The sequence below is a fragment of the Vanellus vanellus genome (genome assembly GCF_965231255.1).
Source record: "Vanellus vanellus genome assembly, chromosome: Z".
Taxonomy (NCBI): domain Eukaryota; kingdom Metazoa; phylum Chordata; class Aves; order Charadriiformes; family Charadriidae; genus Vanellus; species Vanellus vanellus.
The window spans coordinates 85,650,022-85,665,133 of NC_138908.1; the positions used below are offsets into that span (position 1 = coordinate 85,650,022).

At 52.1% G+C, this 15,112-nt stretch overlaps 1 protein-coding gene across 1 annotated transcript in view; it reads left to right on the forward strand.

Annotated features, from left to right (window-relative positions):
* Positions 1 to 9,547: 9,547 nt before the first annotated feature.
* Positions 9,548 to 15,112, forward strand: part of CTIF (cap binding complex dependent translation initiation factor) — a 152,368-nt gene continuing 146,803 nt past the window's right edge. Inside the window, exon 1 of the mRNA XM_082497404.1 lies at positions 9,548 to 9,569. The gene's annotated coding sequence lies outside the window, so the exon portion shown is untranslated. The remainder of the gene's footprint in view (positions 9,570 to 15,112) is intronic.

The window sequence follows — 15,112 nt, forward strand, 5'->3', positions numbered from 1 at the left end:
CACATCTCGTCCCAGCAAGTAGCAACTGGCTTCTTGTCTGAGCTGTAAAACTGTGTGAGTCCAAACACAGAATCATAGAATCATAGAATGGTTTGGGTTGGAAGGGACCTTGAAGATTATCCAGTCCCACCCCCCTGCCCTGGGCAGGGACACTTCCCACCAGCCCAGGTTGCTCCAAGCCCCGTCCAACCTGGCCTTGAACGCCTCCAGGGATGGGGCAGCCACAGCTTCTCTGGGCGACCTGCGCCAGGGGCTCACCACCTTCAGAATGAAAAATTTCTTCCTAATATCTAATCTAAATCTCCCCTCTTCCAGTTTGAAGCTGTTACCCCTCATCCTATCACTCCATGCCCTTGTAAAAAGTCCCTCTCCATCTTTCTTGTAGGCCCCCTTTAGGTACTGGAAGGCTGCTATAAGGTCTTCCCAGACCCTTCTCTTCTCCAGGCTGAACAACCCCAACTCTCTCAGCCTGTCCTCACAGCAGAGGGGCTCCAACCTTCTGATCATCTTCGTGGTCTCCTCTGGCCCCACTCCAACAGTTCTGTGCCCTTCTGATGTTGAGGGCTCCAGAGCTGGATGCAATATTCCACGTGGGGTCTCACCAGGGTGGAGTAGAGGCAGAATCACCTCCCTCAACCTCCTAAGGACAGCTTTGGATATGGTTTGATTTGCAGCTCTCTTATGGCAATGGTCCTTCAGCTGTCTTTTTCTTACCAGAGACCTGGGAAATAGGCAACTTGGAGGTGCTGGTGATGGAGGGAGAGGCAGGAGAGGGGAGAAGGGATGTGTGTGTCCTCCTTGGGCATGAATCTCCAGGGTGAGAAAGCCTTGGAGTTGATGGATTTACGGTCGGGCACCTGGAGCTCATCCATTGTCCTTGGCTGATGGGGGGAGAGAGATGAAGAAGCAGTGGCTGGAGATGAAGGCTCCTGGTGATCCTCATATTCCTGTGAAGTCCCAGCCCAGTATCCTGGAAGCCATCCCCCAGGCACAGAGCTCCTCCTGTCTCCTCCAGCCAGTTCAATGGGATGGTTCAAGGAGATCTGGGTAAAACAATCTGATTTAGCTAAAGTATGATATGTTTATGAACTGCGGAGGCTCTGGAGCAAAATTTACCTACCACCGTGGAGACACAGGTGAGAGCAGTGAAAGATGCTGAGGGGACAGAGGAGACTGTGAGCTGGGAGACGTTGCTCTGCTTGGAAAAGAAATTAAGATGTGCCACAGCCTGATGGTAGGGTGCTGCTCAGCCACTGGAGGAAGGGGTGGGTGACCAGCAGCACCCCGGGGTGATGGGGAGGCAGGAGGCTCCCCCAGCCCCTCTGGTCCTGCAGTGCCCTGAACTGCGAGGACACAATCCATCTCACGGGGGAGAAAAGCATCGGTGGGACCTGGGTGGAAAGATCTTTCGTTAACTCTGTTATTTCAGACTTTGTGCACTGTGTGTTTCAGGGCAAAGAAATAGGACTTTTGCTCTCAACCAGCCAAATCTTTAACCACCAGGGTCTCTCCTAGAGAGGATGACTAACTCCCCTTGAGCGGGTCAGTAGGTACCTTCACGTTGTTGGTTATTCAGCAGCCGCAAATTTTCATCTCGTGTGTATATTCTATCCTGTGGGTACATACGAGGACATCTCTAGCATGTATATGGGACACCGTTTAGTGGTGGGCTTGTCAGTGTCAGGTTAATAATTGGACTAGATGATCTTACAGGTCTTTTCCAATCTAGGAGATTCTGTGATTCTGTGATTCTATATATCTCTGTCCCAGTGTGGTTAATATAAATCTGCCCCGCTCCGATTCCTGAAGGCCACGGCATGATAAAATGCCAGCCGGCCGCCCGGCATGCTTGTGGTTTGATACTGTTATCTCTTTTTTTTTCCCCCCATCAAAAGCAGGAACGTGTCAAGCCCTTTTCTTCTAACACCTTTCGCAGCCAGCAGGGAATAAAAAATGTTTCCCTTTCCTCCCCAGTCACCTTACTGGGAAGGCAAAAGGGGTCTAAACTGGGGCACCGGCCCTCGGCAGCTGCTGGGGAAGGGAGGGGAGGACTTCAGCGGGCGTATTTTTACCAAAGCAATGCGATAAGATGCAAAGCCCGCGTGAAGATAAGCTTGTTTATTTTATTAGCAGACCGAGGATAAATCCCGGGCTCTCGTCGCTGCTCAGCGTGACCTGCTGGCGTGTGGAAACCACAAGTTGCCTTGTCCCGAGTAAGCTTTTATTATGTGGTTAAGGACTATCATTTCACGGTGGGGAGATGCCCGGTGGGAAAAAGAGGATGAAAGACTCAGGTGCTCTGAGACATGACATCTCCTTGGCGGAGGTAGGTGTGTAAGTCCTTCCCCTGGAAGGAACGGAGTCTGAGGGACCCTGACGGTTAGTTCGTTGCACGTAATATATAAACTATACTTATCTGACAAAAATCAGACATGTTTTCCAAGCTCTCCCATGCTCCACGGGTGCTGGAGTGATGGTGTTTGCTGCCAACCTTCCTTCCTGTTTGTGGTGGCTCTGCTGGTAGGTGGAGATGAGAGAAGATTTGGGGGGAAAGGGAGGATCTCCATACCAGCAGGTGAGTCAGGGCCAGGAAAGGCACCATTAGAAGATGTGTGGGAGATAACAGAGGGTGGAGGAAGGTGACTGCAGAGGATGTGGACTCCCAGGAGCAGGAGAAACAAGAAGCTGGGCTGCTGGTGTGAGTAGGTGTGTGGTGAAAGCTTCCTTGGTGGGCTCCATGTTCTTCCCCACCGGATCCCACAGTAACCCAGGGTCAGGCAAGGAAACTGTCACCACCCTGAAGGAGATGAGGCATAAGACTGTAACACCCTGAGACACTTCTCATTTTCCCAAAGAGGAAGACTTTCTCTTAGGACTTTGTCCTGAGGGCCAGAGACGTGTTCAAAGAGTCCTTCTAAGTCCTTGCTAACCCGGGGCAGCTCTTCAAACACCGGTGGTGATTTACACCTGGTGAAAGCTGACTCACAAAACACTTTACCAACAGGGTGAGTAGAGCTGTGCCCATTTCAGGGGAGGAAAACTGAAGCTGAGAACTGAAGGCTTTAATCTATCATCACCAGTGGCAAGAGCCCAAGTCATCCAAACATAAGCCCGTTGAGTCCTGCTGCCTTCCACCCCTCTCCAGCCAAGGGCTGGGCTACCAGCCCCATGGCGGTACCTGCCCTGGCTCTGGCAGAGCTGGCTCGGGTAGCGCAGCCATCACAGCCCGGTATGGTGCCCAGTCTGCTCTCTTCAGCTTTGTTTCTAATGAAAAGTATTCCCAGGACTAGAGCACTACCTCTCCAGCTTGGTTTTCCTCCAAAACCTCTTAGGTTTAGTCTCCTTCTTGCCACTACCTCATTCCAACTAGTGTTTTGGGGCTATAATTTGCTTAAAAGTCAACGATGTCAATAAATTGCCCATATGGAATATAATACTGAGTGATGAAATGGCCAAGTCATTGAATCATAGAATGGTTTGGGTTGGAAGGCACCTTCACAGGCCATCTAGTCCAACCCCCCTGCCACGAGCAGGGACATCTTCAACTAGACCAGGTTGCTCAGACCCCTGTCCAACCTGACCTTGAAGACCTCCAGGGATGGGGCATCTCCCACCTCTCTGGGCAACCTGGGCCAGTGTCTCACCACCCTCAGCGTAAACAATTCTATTTTCTATTTCTGTTTCAATTTTCTGTCTTCTGTCTACTCTGAATCTCCCTTCCTTTAGTTTAAAATCATCACCCCCCGTCCTATCGCTACAGGCCCTGCTAAAAACGTTGTCCCCATCTTTCTTTTAAGCACCTTTTTAGCACTGAAGGGTGGCAATAAGGTCTCCCTGGAGAGTCAAACTGGAAGAGTGCCTTGCTGTCGTCCTCCATCCAGCGCCCTGGATTTCCCACGCCCCTCGCTCTAATGCCAGTCATTTGTAAGCAGAGGAAGAGGGAGAGATTTCTGGGTTACTAAAATATTTCCTGGCCAGCAAAATGCGCTTCTCGATGGTTAATTTGACTCCGTTCTCCAGCAAACCCAGAGTTATTGATGTCCCTGTCTAAGATGCTTTCTGTCACCCTGAGGAAGCATCTGACAAGACCCGCCTGGTCTGGTCTGGACGTACATCCTTCATCGTCCATCCCAAGTCCTTGGGACGTCTCTGCCAGCTCTTGGCTCGGTCTCCTCAGCAGCTTGACCTTTGCAACTGTCCACGCGTTTCCTCGGGGCGAGAATAGTGGCAATCCTTTAAATCGGTAATTTGTTCCTACCTGGGTAATCATACTTTGCATTTCTAAAGCCTTTTTAATGGAAAGATGTAGTTGTGAATTAAATCAGGAGAGGAAAGTAATGAATTATGTCCATGTAGCCCCATTATGCAGCTGAGTTATGTGAAATACGGGAAATTAGGAATATTATTTTAAGCGACACAGGAGGTCAAGGAGAAAATCCAAATGTTCTGCATCGCATCTTCTCATCTGTGGTGTGGAAGGCGGCATCAGAGCTGAATTTCAACCCATCTGCAGCAAAGCAGTCTTCGTAAACCCGGCTCACCAGGAGCCCGGACCCGTCCTGTCCCAGACCTCTGCCGAATTTAGTGAATTTAGCCTTGACTTAAAAACAGCCTTGGCACCGATCGCTGTGCTGGATCCAAATGGCCTTCTAAAAATAACTGAGAATTGGGGGAAGGAGCCCGTCCCCGCACTCGGCGTTTCAAAACCAGCTTCTCCTCTTGCCGTAGCAAAGCATTGCTTCACCCGTGGGTTCCCTGCTCTGAAATTTGATTTATACAGATAGAGAGAAGAGAGTCTTGACAACTTTGTGCTGTCTTGTTTGCCACGAACGTCTTGGCTGGCCACATTCACATCCCACCACCTCAATTTCTCTCTAGTTTTGCAGCCAGGCTGTCTCAACCCATAAGATTTGAGTGGAGGAGGAACCGCTGGAGCCCCACGGCCAACACCACCGACCCCTCAGGCACGGACAGACGTCTCAGCGCTTGGGAAGGAGGGCAGAGCCATCGCTCCGGCTCTGTCAGGATGGGAATAAAGACCTTTTCTGTCTCCAGCCCCTTGCTTCTACAGTAGGTCTATTATTTGGTTTTTTTAGAGGTCTATTTGCTTTCAACTCAACTGCAGCCCGACCAGAATAATGATCTCTCGGACTCTGGCAGGAAAATTGTTAACCCAACTGTTTTAAGGGCGTTTGTTTTTTTTTTTTTTTTTCCCGCAGGCGTCTCTGATGGAGGATCTAAGCACTTGATGGACGCGGTAATAATTTGAGGGTCACTTGAAAACCCACTGAGGACATCACTGTGTCTCCATCCTGGGAGACATCCCCATCATCCCATCTATGCCAGAAGTACTTGGGGGAAGACAAAAGGAATTCCCTTTTTCTTTAGTTTATTTTTTTCAGTACCTATCTGTGTGCGTAACTGAGCTTTCCACACAGGGGATGTATAATTTGAGCAGAACAGAGGACGTTGAATTTTGCCTTCAGCAACGCTCTGTGAAGCCAGGATTTGCTCCAAGCTAGCAAAGGAGCGCCAAGCTACCAGCACACCGCAGCTACGAGCGAGGTACGCTGTAAATATTCTATATTTCCCCTTCGAAGCAGCAGGTTCCCACCATCGCTAAGCCATTTTAAAGGGTATTGCCAGGGCGAGGGCAGAGTTCGGCACGGCATCTTTTTGGTTGCAGTTTGTGCTCTCAAATATCTCGGCGTCCCCGGCTGCTCTTTCCGTCTCTTGCTGTTTTCCTGGGACAAAAATCCTGAGGCTGGAGCGTTTCCCGCTGGCAGAGATCCACCAGTTCCCACTGAATTGGGAGACAGCTGAGGCAGGCTCTTAACATCTTCGCAGAGATGCTCGGCGCTTTCCCCGGAGCAGCCCTGGGAGGATGCTGAGGTGGGATACGGGCTTGCCTACACGGGTTCCACCATCCTGTGGACACACGCGCTTGGCATGAGCCAGGCAGCCTGCCTCAATTCCCTCTGCCACGGCGATGGAGGAACTCCCCTGACGCCTCACTGCCTCCCTAAATACACGCTTTTAATAAAGAGCCAATTTAATTTCCCAGGCACTGAGTCATCTCATGTTATTACCTGGCGTATGGTACCCAGAACAGCAGCCACAGCATCTTTTCCTTGAAAGAAGGATGTTTCCATTCCCTCCTCCATCATCCCCGGCTTTTCACAACTCCTCTCTTCTTTTTTTTTTCTTTTTTTTTGTCTTTTAAGGGGAAACCCTCTCCTTTTCCCAGTTTCCCTCGAAGGGGATGAAGTCAGAAGCAGGGATAAAAGGAGGAGGCCGAGCCGCTGAGCGTGAACATCGGAGGAGCTGAGGCACCGGGCTGGAGGGGAGCAGTGTTGCACCCACGTGGGGATGGGACCAGCAGCTCCGCTTTGCTCTTTGGACCAGGAGCCACGCCAGCTCCTGGAGAAAAGTCCCCGGCTTCCGTAAAAGTGCACTTTCTTCCTGCTGGGACAGGTTACTAACAAACGCCATGACCGGTGTGGCCGTGGAGCTTCAAACCACGCGAGGGTGGGAGCGAGATGGCAGAGGTGGCACCGCAAATCTCAGGCTGGAATTTGTGGGACACGATCCAGCACCCAACTGGGCTCCTGACCCAGAGCACCCGGTCCTCGGCCACCTTTCTGCTTCCAGCAAGGATGGAGGCGAGCGCCCGGTGGCATTTTGTGATGTCACCAGGGCAGGGATGCCTGGAGGAGGCTGGGGCAGGAGCCACCACGTGGGACCAGGACCTGACATGCCCACCCAGGAGCAGGACTTTCCACATGCCAGCACGTTCACACCATTAATATCACTCCTACGGGCCGGTGTTCTCCAAAAAGGGCGATTTGCCATTAATAATGAGCTGAGACAAACTGCTGTCATGTTAAAGTTGACCATCCCAATTGCACCGGCATTTCAAAAAATGCTCATTAATGCAAGAGCGGATCCTACCTTCCCCCTCCCCCCCACCCTCCCCCCCAATCCCTGCTCCCACACACCAGGAGCATCCCTGGGAAATCCCGGTGATGGGGGGCTCTCAGTTTCGGGGCTCGGGGGGGGGTGGAGGGGACGGAGATGAGCCGGGGAAAGGGGATGCGGGCAGAGCCGTCGTCTGCCCTGGTGAGCTCTGCACGGCAGCTCAGCCTCCACTGGAGCGATGCTATCGGCACTCGGGTTAATAATTAAACCGTAGTATGATCTTAGATAAAAATATGAAAATCCAGGAGGTTCCCCTTTGCTTCAAATACAACAAAATAATAATAATAATAATAATAAAAAAAACAACTCAGGAGCTAAATTAATGTGCTTTCCCAATTATAGCCACCCTCCGGTGACTATAAGGTTGTCATGGCAACCTGCCCAGCAAACGATACGGCCAAAAATAAAGCACAGCAGGGAGAGAGATCTTTTGAATCCGATTTTGCCGTCAAAGTAGAATTAAGGTTTCTTCAGAGGGCAGCTCTTCTGGTTAATTTATGGCCGCGGTTCTTCCAGTGATGTTCATTAACGTGATCCATTTATCCGGCTGAGGGTTAGGGCAGAACTAGACGGAGAGCAACAAAGGATCCATGGCTAGAAATAAAGTTACCTCTCGAATTTAATCCAAACAACAAGAAAAGAGGAACGATGAGGCGGGTTGGTGTTTCTGGGAACCTGGTGGGGTGAGGAGATGGTGGTTTAAATCACTTGTAGGAACATTTCCAAGCGGCTTTGAGCAGGTCTGAAGGGGCTATATGCATCCAGCTGGCTATGAGGGTGTTTAAAAGGTGTTTAAGTTATGTTTTTTATATTTCTGGACTGAGAGTTTGGTGTATTTCATAGAATTACAGATCATAGAATGGTTTAGGTTGGAAGGGACCTTGGAGACCATCTAGTTCTAATCCCCCCGCCCTGGGCAGGGACACCTTCCACTAGACCAGGTTGCTCAAATCCAGCATTTCCATATAAAACTGGAAGAGGGGAGATTTAGATGAGATATTAGGAAGAAATTTCTCACTCTGAGGGTGGTGAGCCCCCGGCGCAGGGTGCCCCGAGAAGCTGTGGCTGCCCCATCCCTGGAGGTGCTCAAGGCCAGGTTGGACGGGGCTTGGAGCAACCTGGGCTGGTGGGAGGTGTCCCTGCCCAGGGCAGGGAGGTGGAACTAGATGATCTTCAAGGTCCTTTCCAGCCTAAACCATTCCATGATTCTGTGATTTATATGGAAATTTTTGCAGTTTCCTTCTTTTAAGCTCAGCTTAACACCCCACCCCCCCACCCCCCCACCCCAAATCCCAGCAGGATGAGGGTGGTCATGGAGGGCTGGGAGAAGACGGGGTTCTTGGGCTGAATCCCGAAGGATCCAGCCGTGCTGGCCAGAGAGATGTTCCGAAAATGGGAATTACAGCGTCCAACGCGGGGAGAGGGAAAAAATAACACCGCAAAAGCCGCTCTGAAACGTGGGCGGTTTAACAGCCGGGGGTGGGTGGGCTCGGTGGTCCCGGGGGTGAGGGTGCCGAAGGCCCCCCCGGGGGTGCTGGGGAGCCGGGAGCGGCGGGCAGGCCGGGCGGCGGGGCGCGGACTACATCTCCCGTCAGGGCCGGCGGCGGAGGAATCAGAGGCGGGGGCCGGCCCGGGCGGGGCGGCGGCGGCGGCGGCAGCAGAAGCGGCGGCCGCGTCACTCTTCGGCCGCCCCGTCCCGTCCCTCCGCCCCAGCCGGAGCCCGGTGTCTCCTCACGGGCGGGCGGCGCCCCTTGTGTGTGTCTGTCCCCTCCTTGTCCTCTCCTTACCTCAGCCCGGCGCCCATGAGCCTCCCGGCGGGGGTCTGACACCGCCCGGCACCGCAGCACGGTAAGGCCGGGGCGGGGGGGGGGGGGGGGGGGCGATGACACAGCAGCCGGGTTGGGGGGGGGGGGGGTTGGGGGGGGAGTGGGGGGGCGGCCTTTTGTCTCCCTCAGAAATAAGAATTTAAAAAAGCAAACCACACACACACACGCACAAAACCCCAACCTAAACAGCAGACCCCACGCGTGGCTGCGCTGCGGGCTGCACAGAGCGGTGGCGGGTCGGGCCGCCGCGGGGTTTGGGGGTGTGTGTGTTAATTTTTGCCGATGGGAGACGGACGGGGGCTGTGGCCTCTCGGCCGGTGTCGGCCTCGTCGTGTCGTGCCCCCCAACCCCGCGGTTTTCCTTCCCTTGGCCGACAGGTCGTGCGTGGCCGTGGACCACCCTTCCCCTCCCCCGGGATTTCCCTCTCCCGGCGGGGGCGGGAGGGGCGGTAACGGGGGCGAGGGAGATGCGGGGCCGCCTTCGGGTACGGCTCTCGGCCTCTGGAAGCTTCCCGCACCGCTTCGTGAGCCCTAACGAAGGACAGGGTTGGCCTCTCACTCCATCTCCTCCTGTGAGCCCCCCCTCCCCCGCCACGGACAAAAAAGAGAGGGGGAACCCATCTGATACGAGCTCTCGGCCGGTCCCCATCGCAATTAGCGGCGTTCATCGTTATCCCCCTTTGCAGCAGAGCTGGCGGTGGTTCGTGCACAGCGAGGCGCTGGGGCGGGAGGATGAGAGCGGTGGCAGCGTCCGCAGGCAACAGAGGTACCACCCGGTTTCACCCTGAGCATCTGTGCAGGGCAGGGGGGACATCCCCGGGTGGGATGTCCCCTGCTGTGTGGTCCAGAGGTGGGAGCGTTCTCCCACCTCCTGGGAAGTGTTTTCCCCATCCTTGATGCTGGGTTGGGTTCGGGTGTAGCAAGCGAGGGCTCGCCAGGGACTACATTTTGTTGTTATTTTATGATTGTCGTTTTCCTGCAGAGTCACTCTAGCTGCACGTGGTCTGGGGCACCGTGGGTGACAGTAGGGGACAACAGATGTTAGTGGTAGTGGAGCAGCCGGCAGTCGTGGGACATTTTTTGCCGCGGCTGCTCCCAGCAAAGCTGTACGCTTGGAGGCGCAGTTGCTGGGTGTCCCGGGCATCCCGGTGCCTCAAAACTTGGTCCTTGGAGTGGTTTTGCCATAAAATGAGACTAAGATTCATCTCCTGGGGCTGTTCCCTGTGTCAGGCTCCTCTGGAAGGGGTGAAGCCCCCCACCAGTAAGACCCCACAGGGGATGAGGTAGCAATCCCATTAGACTGGAAAAGGGCAGGTGCTGTTTCCCAGCACAAGGAGAAGGGCTGGAGTGCTTCGGGCCTCTCTGGAGACATGGTGGGTCCCCTGAAATAGGCCATTTCCATGTGTCCATCTGTGCCACCTGCACTCCTGTTTCAGTAATCCATGCTACTCTTCCTCCACCTCAGGCAGGTATAGGATGAAGCTTGAAGTCACAGCCTCGTTAACAGAAATGAAAGAGATGGGAGGAAGCAGAAGATACACTGAGCTTCCAGGTTGTTTCTCTCAACCCAAAGATACCAAAATAAGACCAGGTGATTTAATAGTCCCTCCTCTCCAAGACCTAGGAAGGCTTTTTGATGGTGGACCATCCTCGGAGCATCCAGACGCTGACAGGGTGTGCCATGCAGGATGGATAGGGAAGCATCATGCCCCATTTATGGCTTCTGTGACCATGACAGACAAATAGTCACACTTTTTCTCTAGCAAGTGGAAAAAAAATATTGTGTCTATTCACGTTCTTTTTCCCCATAAGGACCGTAAAGGCTTTGCTCTGCCCTCGCTGGTCCTGAGGTCCAAGAGCAAAACCTGGCGCTGGATTTTATTCCCTTGAGCCTTGAGTAAAATTTGTAGGCTGTGGCTTCCCTGCGTTAAGTGTGTTATCTTTGGCAGAGAGATGAGCAGTGTCTGTTTTGGGAGACTCGGGATGTGCTTGTATGTAAAACTCTTTCCCTCTGAGCTCTGTCTGAACCCTCCTTGCAATACGGGCACTGCACCGGTGGGCTCTGTGAACTTCAGGTGTTGTGATTAAAGTGCCATGGGACTTGTCCAGCTCTTAGGAAGCATTTTTTATCATTTATAAGATCTCAGGTTGCTTTTAAAGGAAAGCAGAGGAGCAGCAGTTGGATGCTGCAGGTGAAGGTGATGGGGGGGAAATGACTTGTCTCAGGTGAGCTGGAGGGTAAAGCCCAGCACCCAGGAGCTCCCTGAGTCACAGGAGATTGGAGAAAACAGTTTTGGAGATGCATTGAACACCAGCTCTGCCTTGCAATGGGATTTGGGAGAGGAGTGAGCTACCTGAGGAGCTTGGCTGGCTTTGACACCTTCGTTCCTGTAGCTGAATCAGCCTCGCGCTCAAATGGGATGGGAATGGTCTATGGAGGGTTCCTGAGAGCCGTGAAAAATAACGTGCGAAGCTTGATAGTTGTTAGCCCTTGATTCAGACTGTGGAAGGGAAGATGACAAGGTGCTGAGCTTTATCTCCAGATGTCCCTCCTCCAGTACTCGGTCTTGGATGAGAAAAATACTCTTCTTTTGCTCTCTGAGCATCCTCACTTTGGAGTGAAGTGCTCTGTTGAGTTCACTGTACTGTGATTTCCTGATACAGGCAAATTTTGCTACGCTGACTCTCTCCTTCCTTCTCATTTTTGGTGTCTCTCTCCTGTTTCTCCTTGCAGCCGTCCTTGCCACTGCTTGGTCTCTTCCCAGCAGGAATGGTGTGAAATTGCGGTAGTTATCACTGGTTGAATTTTCGCCCGTAGGTCTCTGCAGAGCAGCAAGAAAACCCTCCTGGACCTTATTTAATTTCATGTTCTTGCTGGTCAAGTGAGTCTTTGGGGTCCTGTGTGTTTGTGAGGAGCTATACCTAAAAGTATAGCAAGACTCTATGGTTTCTATGGAAGCTGGGGGCATCAGATGAGCTATTTCAGGAGCTGTTTGGGGTACATTTAGCATATTGCTTGACTATTTCAATGGAGCAATTAAATATTGCGAATGATTTAATTGTTCTTTAGTTTGACGGAAGTATTAAGACATTTCATTACACGTGCCGTTGTTATGTTTCAGAGTTAACAGTCTGCTGCTTTGTAGCTCGTGATCTTCATCAGGTTGGGGAAAGGACAACTGTTCCCGTTTTGAAAATCTGGAAGCGTTGAGGCTTCTGGACGAGTAATCTCCATAAATGCTTTGGGATGTTCTTGTGAAACTCCTCGGAGAAGGTGCTGTTCTGCTACCTGAATATAATCAGCGCATTACTGAGTCATCTGAAATAAAGGGCTAGTGTAGCTAACCAATCATTTTCTGTTTGTTTGAGAGACTGGCTATTTTATTTTTATTTATTTATATACATGTGTGTGCATATGTATCTACTTTTATAGGTAGTCATTTACAACATAGATGCCTTGCTGCTGATCCTAAGAGAAATGTTTCCTGCTCAGTTCAGACTGAAATAGGAATGACATCTGGTGTTCTCAAAAACTTTTGTGGATTTAATCATCAACTTTCCCACTGAAAAGAGAGGCTTTGTTTCTTCTGTGTCTGCCTCAAGCTGTGCTGTGTTTGGTCTTGGCTTGCTGTACTCTGCATCGTCATTGTCAGTCTTCCGCAATGTAGAGATACCCCAAAAGTGGCCAGGAACGGGGTTGGTGTCTCTATAATGGATTTGAGATCTTTGCTGTTTTGAATTAGCTTTTGGAGATTCCTTTGAGGCATTCCATGGACCTCTGAGTTTTTAGGGACCACAGGCTGAAAAGGAGTAGCCTCGTGCTTACTTCAGAAAAGCCATTGCTCCTGTCTCCTCTCCTACAGAGACAACCCTCAGCCTTTTCTGTCCCCCAAGCACATAGTAGTGGTGGTACAGGAGAAGAAAAACCTGTTTTCTTAGGTGGTAGGAGAAGCTGTGGTGACACAACTAAACTTCTGCCTCTGCTATCTCTGCAGGACCAAATCCTGCCGTGCCTGTCGGCCAGGAGCATGCCACAGGACTATTTCATAATGTGCAGCAATTTGAGGGTGTCTCCTCTTTGGCCACCAGCACTACCTCAGCTTTACCTTCTTCCCCTGCATGGTTGCGTCCATCACGCCGCTGGGTGGTAGTGGCTGTCATCCGCATCTTTTAGGTGATAGGACGGAAAGGGTTATGGGTGGGATGACATGTCCGTGGTGAGGATGTCCCTGGGATGGGGAGTGGAGGTGGGTGGCTGTGTGGTGTGCCCCATCCCGTGGTGTCATGTCATGCCTGGGTGATGTGAGGATGCACGTGGGTGCCCACAAGCTTCTCGTTTCTCACCAGCTATTTTAATTGGCCTTTATGCAAAAAAAAAACCCCTACCTTTCCCCTCCCTCCGGATCTGACCTGTCTCACTGAGACTGGTTTGTACAACCTGTGCCACCCCAGGAAGGCCTTGCCACCGCCGCAGTCTGCCCCACACCGAAGCAGAAGCTACAGGGAGACACACAGCTGCCACCAGCTTCCCCAGCCGCCTGCGACAGGGAACCATTTTACGGGGTTTGTAATTAATTCTGAAAAATGCTTTTGGACTCATGGATTCCTGAAGGAGCTATGTTGCTTGGCTTGTGTTCACCAGGACCTCGGGAGAAGCTGGTATTCACAACCAAGCTGTCACTGTCCCTCTGCTGACGATTGTGTTGGGTGGTGGCTGACATGGGAGGCGAGCGGCTGGGTTGGTGTGGGAACGGTGGCATGGGATGCTGCGCCTCGGCAGCACGTCACGCCACAGCAATCTGGGTCTCTGCGATCAGCTGTGCTGTGCCACCTGGCAGCGATGGTACCCATTCTGTCCCCAAGCTAGTGTTGAGAAGGTCTTCTGCAAATAAGTAGGTACAATCCCAAGTGTTTTGCATCGTTTGATTGAATCTCATGAGTCCGGCTTTGCAAGCACAATGCTTTCAAGCTAGAACAGAAACGTGCTGCAGATGTTTCAGGGGTCTTGGCTGTCACGAGCATTGAGCATCTCGTTTGTGAAGCCAGAGCTTTGCCAACCGGCGTGGAGCCGGTCGCAGGTGGCACAGCCTTGGGTGAGATCGGGGCTGGGGCAGCCGCTTTGCGGAGCTGGGCTTGCCTGTGGCTGTGAGCTGCTCCTTCTGCTATGTGGTCCATGGAGATGTTGTTTTGGGGCCACCAGCTTCTGCAGGTGGCTTTGACGGGTGTTCAGGTCTGTGAAAACACATCTTAGTGATTGTTCTTGGGGGATCTTGCAGGAATAATCATGGGGTGAATTTTAAAGGAGTTTTCCATCCTGTAGAGAGGTGTGCGCTCTGGTCATCAGCAGGACTATTGTGTAGTCTAGACCCAACCAAGCCAGCTTGAAGCAGTGGTCTGCAAATGCTGTTTTGCTTTTGGGTGCTGGCATGCCCCTGCATCTCTTGGCCAGAAGCAAACTCCTGAGGTGGAGGGCTCCTGGGCACCGTGTCTGGCTGCAACAAAGCCGGAGGGGATTTTAATAACGTGCAGTCAAAACTACCATCTTGGGTGTCTGGGCAAGAGAGGATAAGAAAGCAGGAAGGGTTGTGGTTGTGCTGTGGTTGTCAGCTGGAATTTAATAACAGAAATGTTTTATGTTTAAGGTGATGTTTGCTTTGCATGGAGAGAAGGGGGGGGGGGGGGGGGGGTGGATGCCTGCACCCACAGGAGCCATATTCGCTTAGATCAGGGCATATCGGTGATCCAAGAAAGGCCTCTTCCCCAGCCAGGCGATTGGCTTGGAGGCATCCTTAATTACATTTTTCTCCGGCTCGGGAAACCTGGCTGGCGATCCTAAAACTTGCAGCAATAATTTTTGCAGCTGGTGCCTTCACAGCAGGATGTAGAGGCTCAGGGTGCTTTTGGATCGATTTCTTTATTTTTCTTGCCACGTGCATATTTCATCATTGCAAGCTAGTAGATGAGTTTGGAGTTTTCAGGGGCCGTGGGGTCTCGCCACGATGGCTACGGATGCCTCTAGAGGAAGAGGAGGCCATGGATGTGGATGAAGAGGCTGAAGAGCTGCAGGGGACTACCTCTGACAAGGTGATGTATGGCTTTTTCCAGAAGCTTTTTCCTCTTGTTTTGGGACAAGCAGTTTCTCACATTCCGACCACAGCTCTGAAATGAAACGCACGCTTCTGGAAAGCTCTTCTGGTGAACGGCGAGTTTTCCATCCCTCCCTGCATCCCTGCTCTGTCCATCCCCGTGCTGGCCAGTGAAGGCAGCGGAGTGTTTTTTCCTGCCTGCGAGGATGCTCGGAGCAGCATC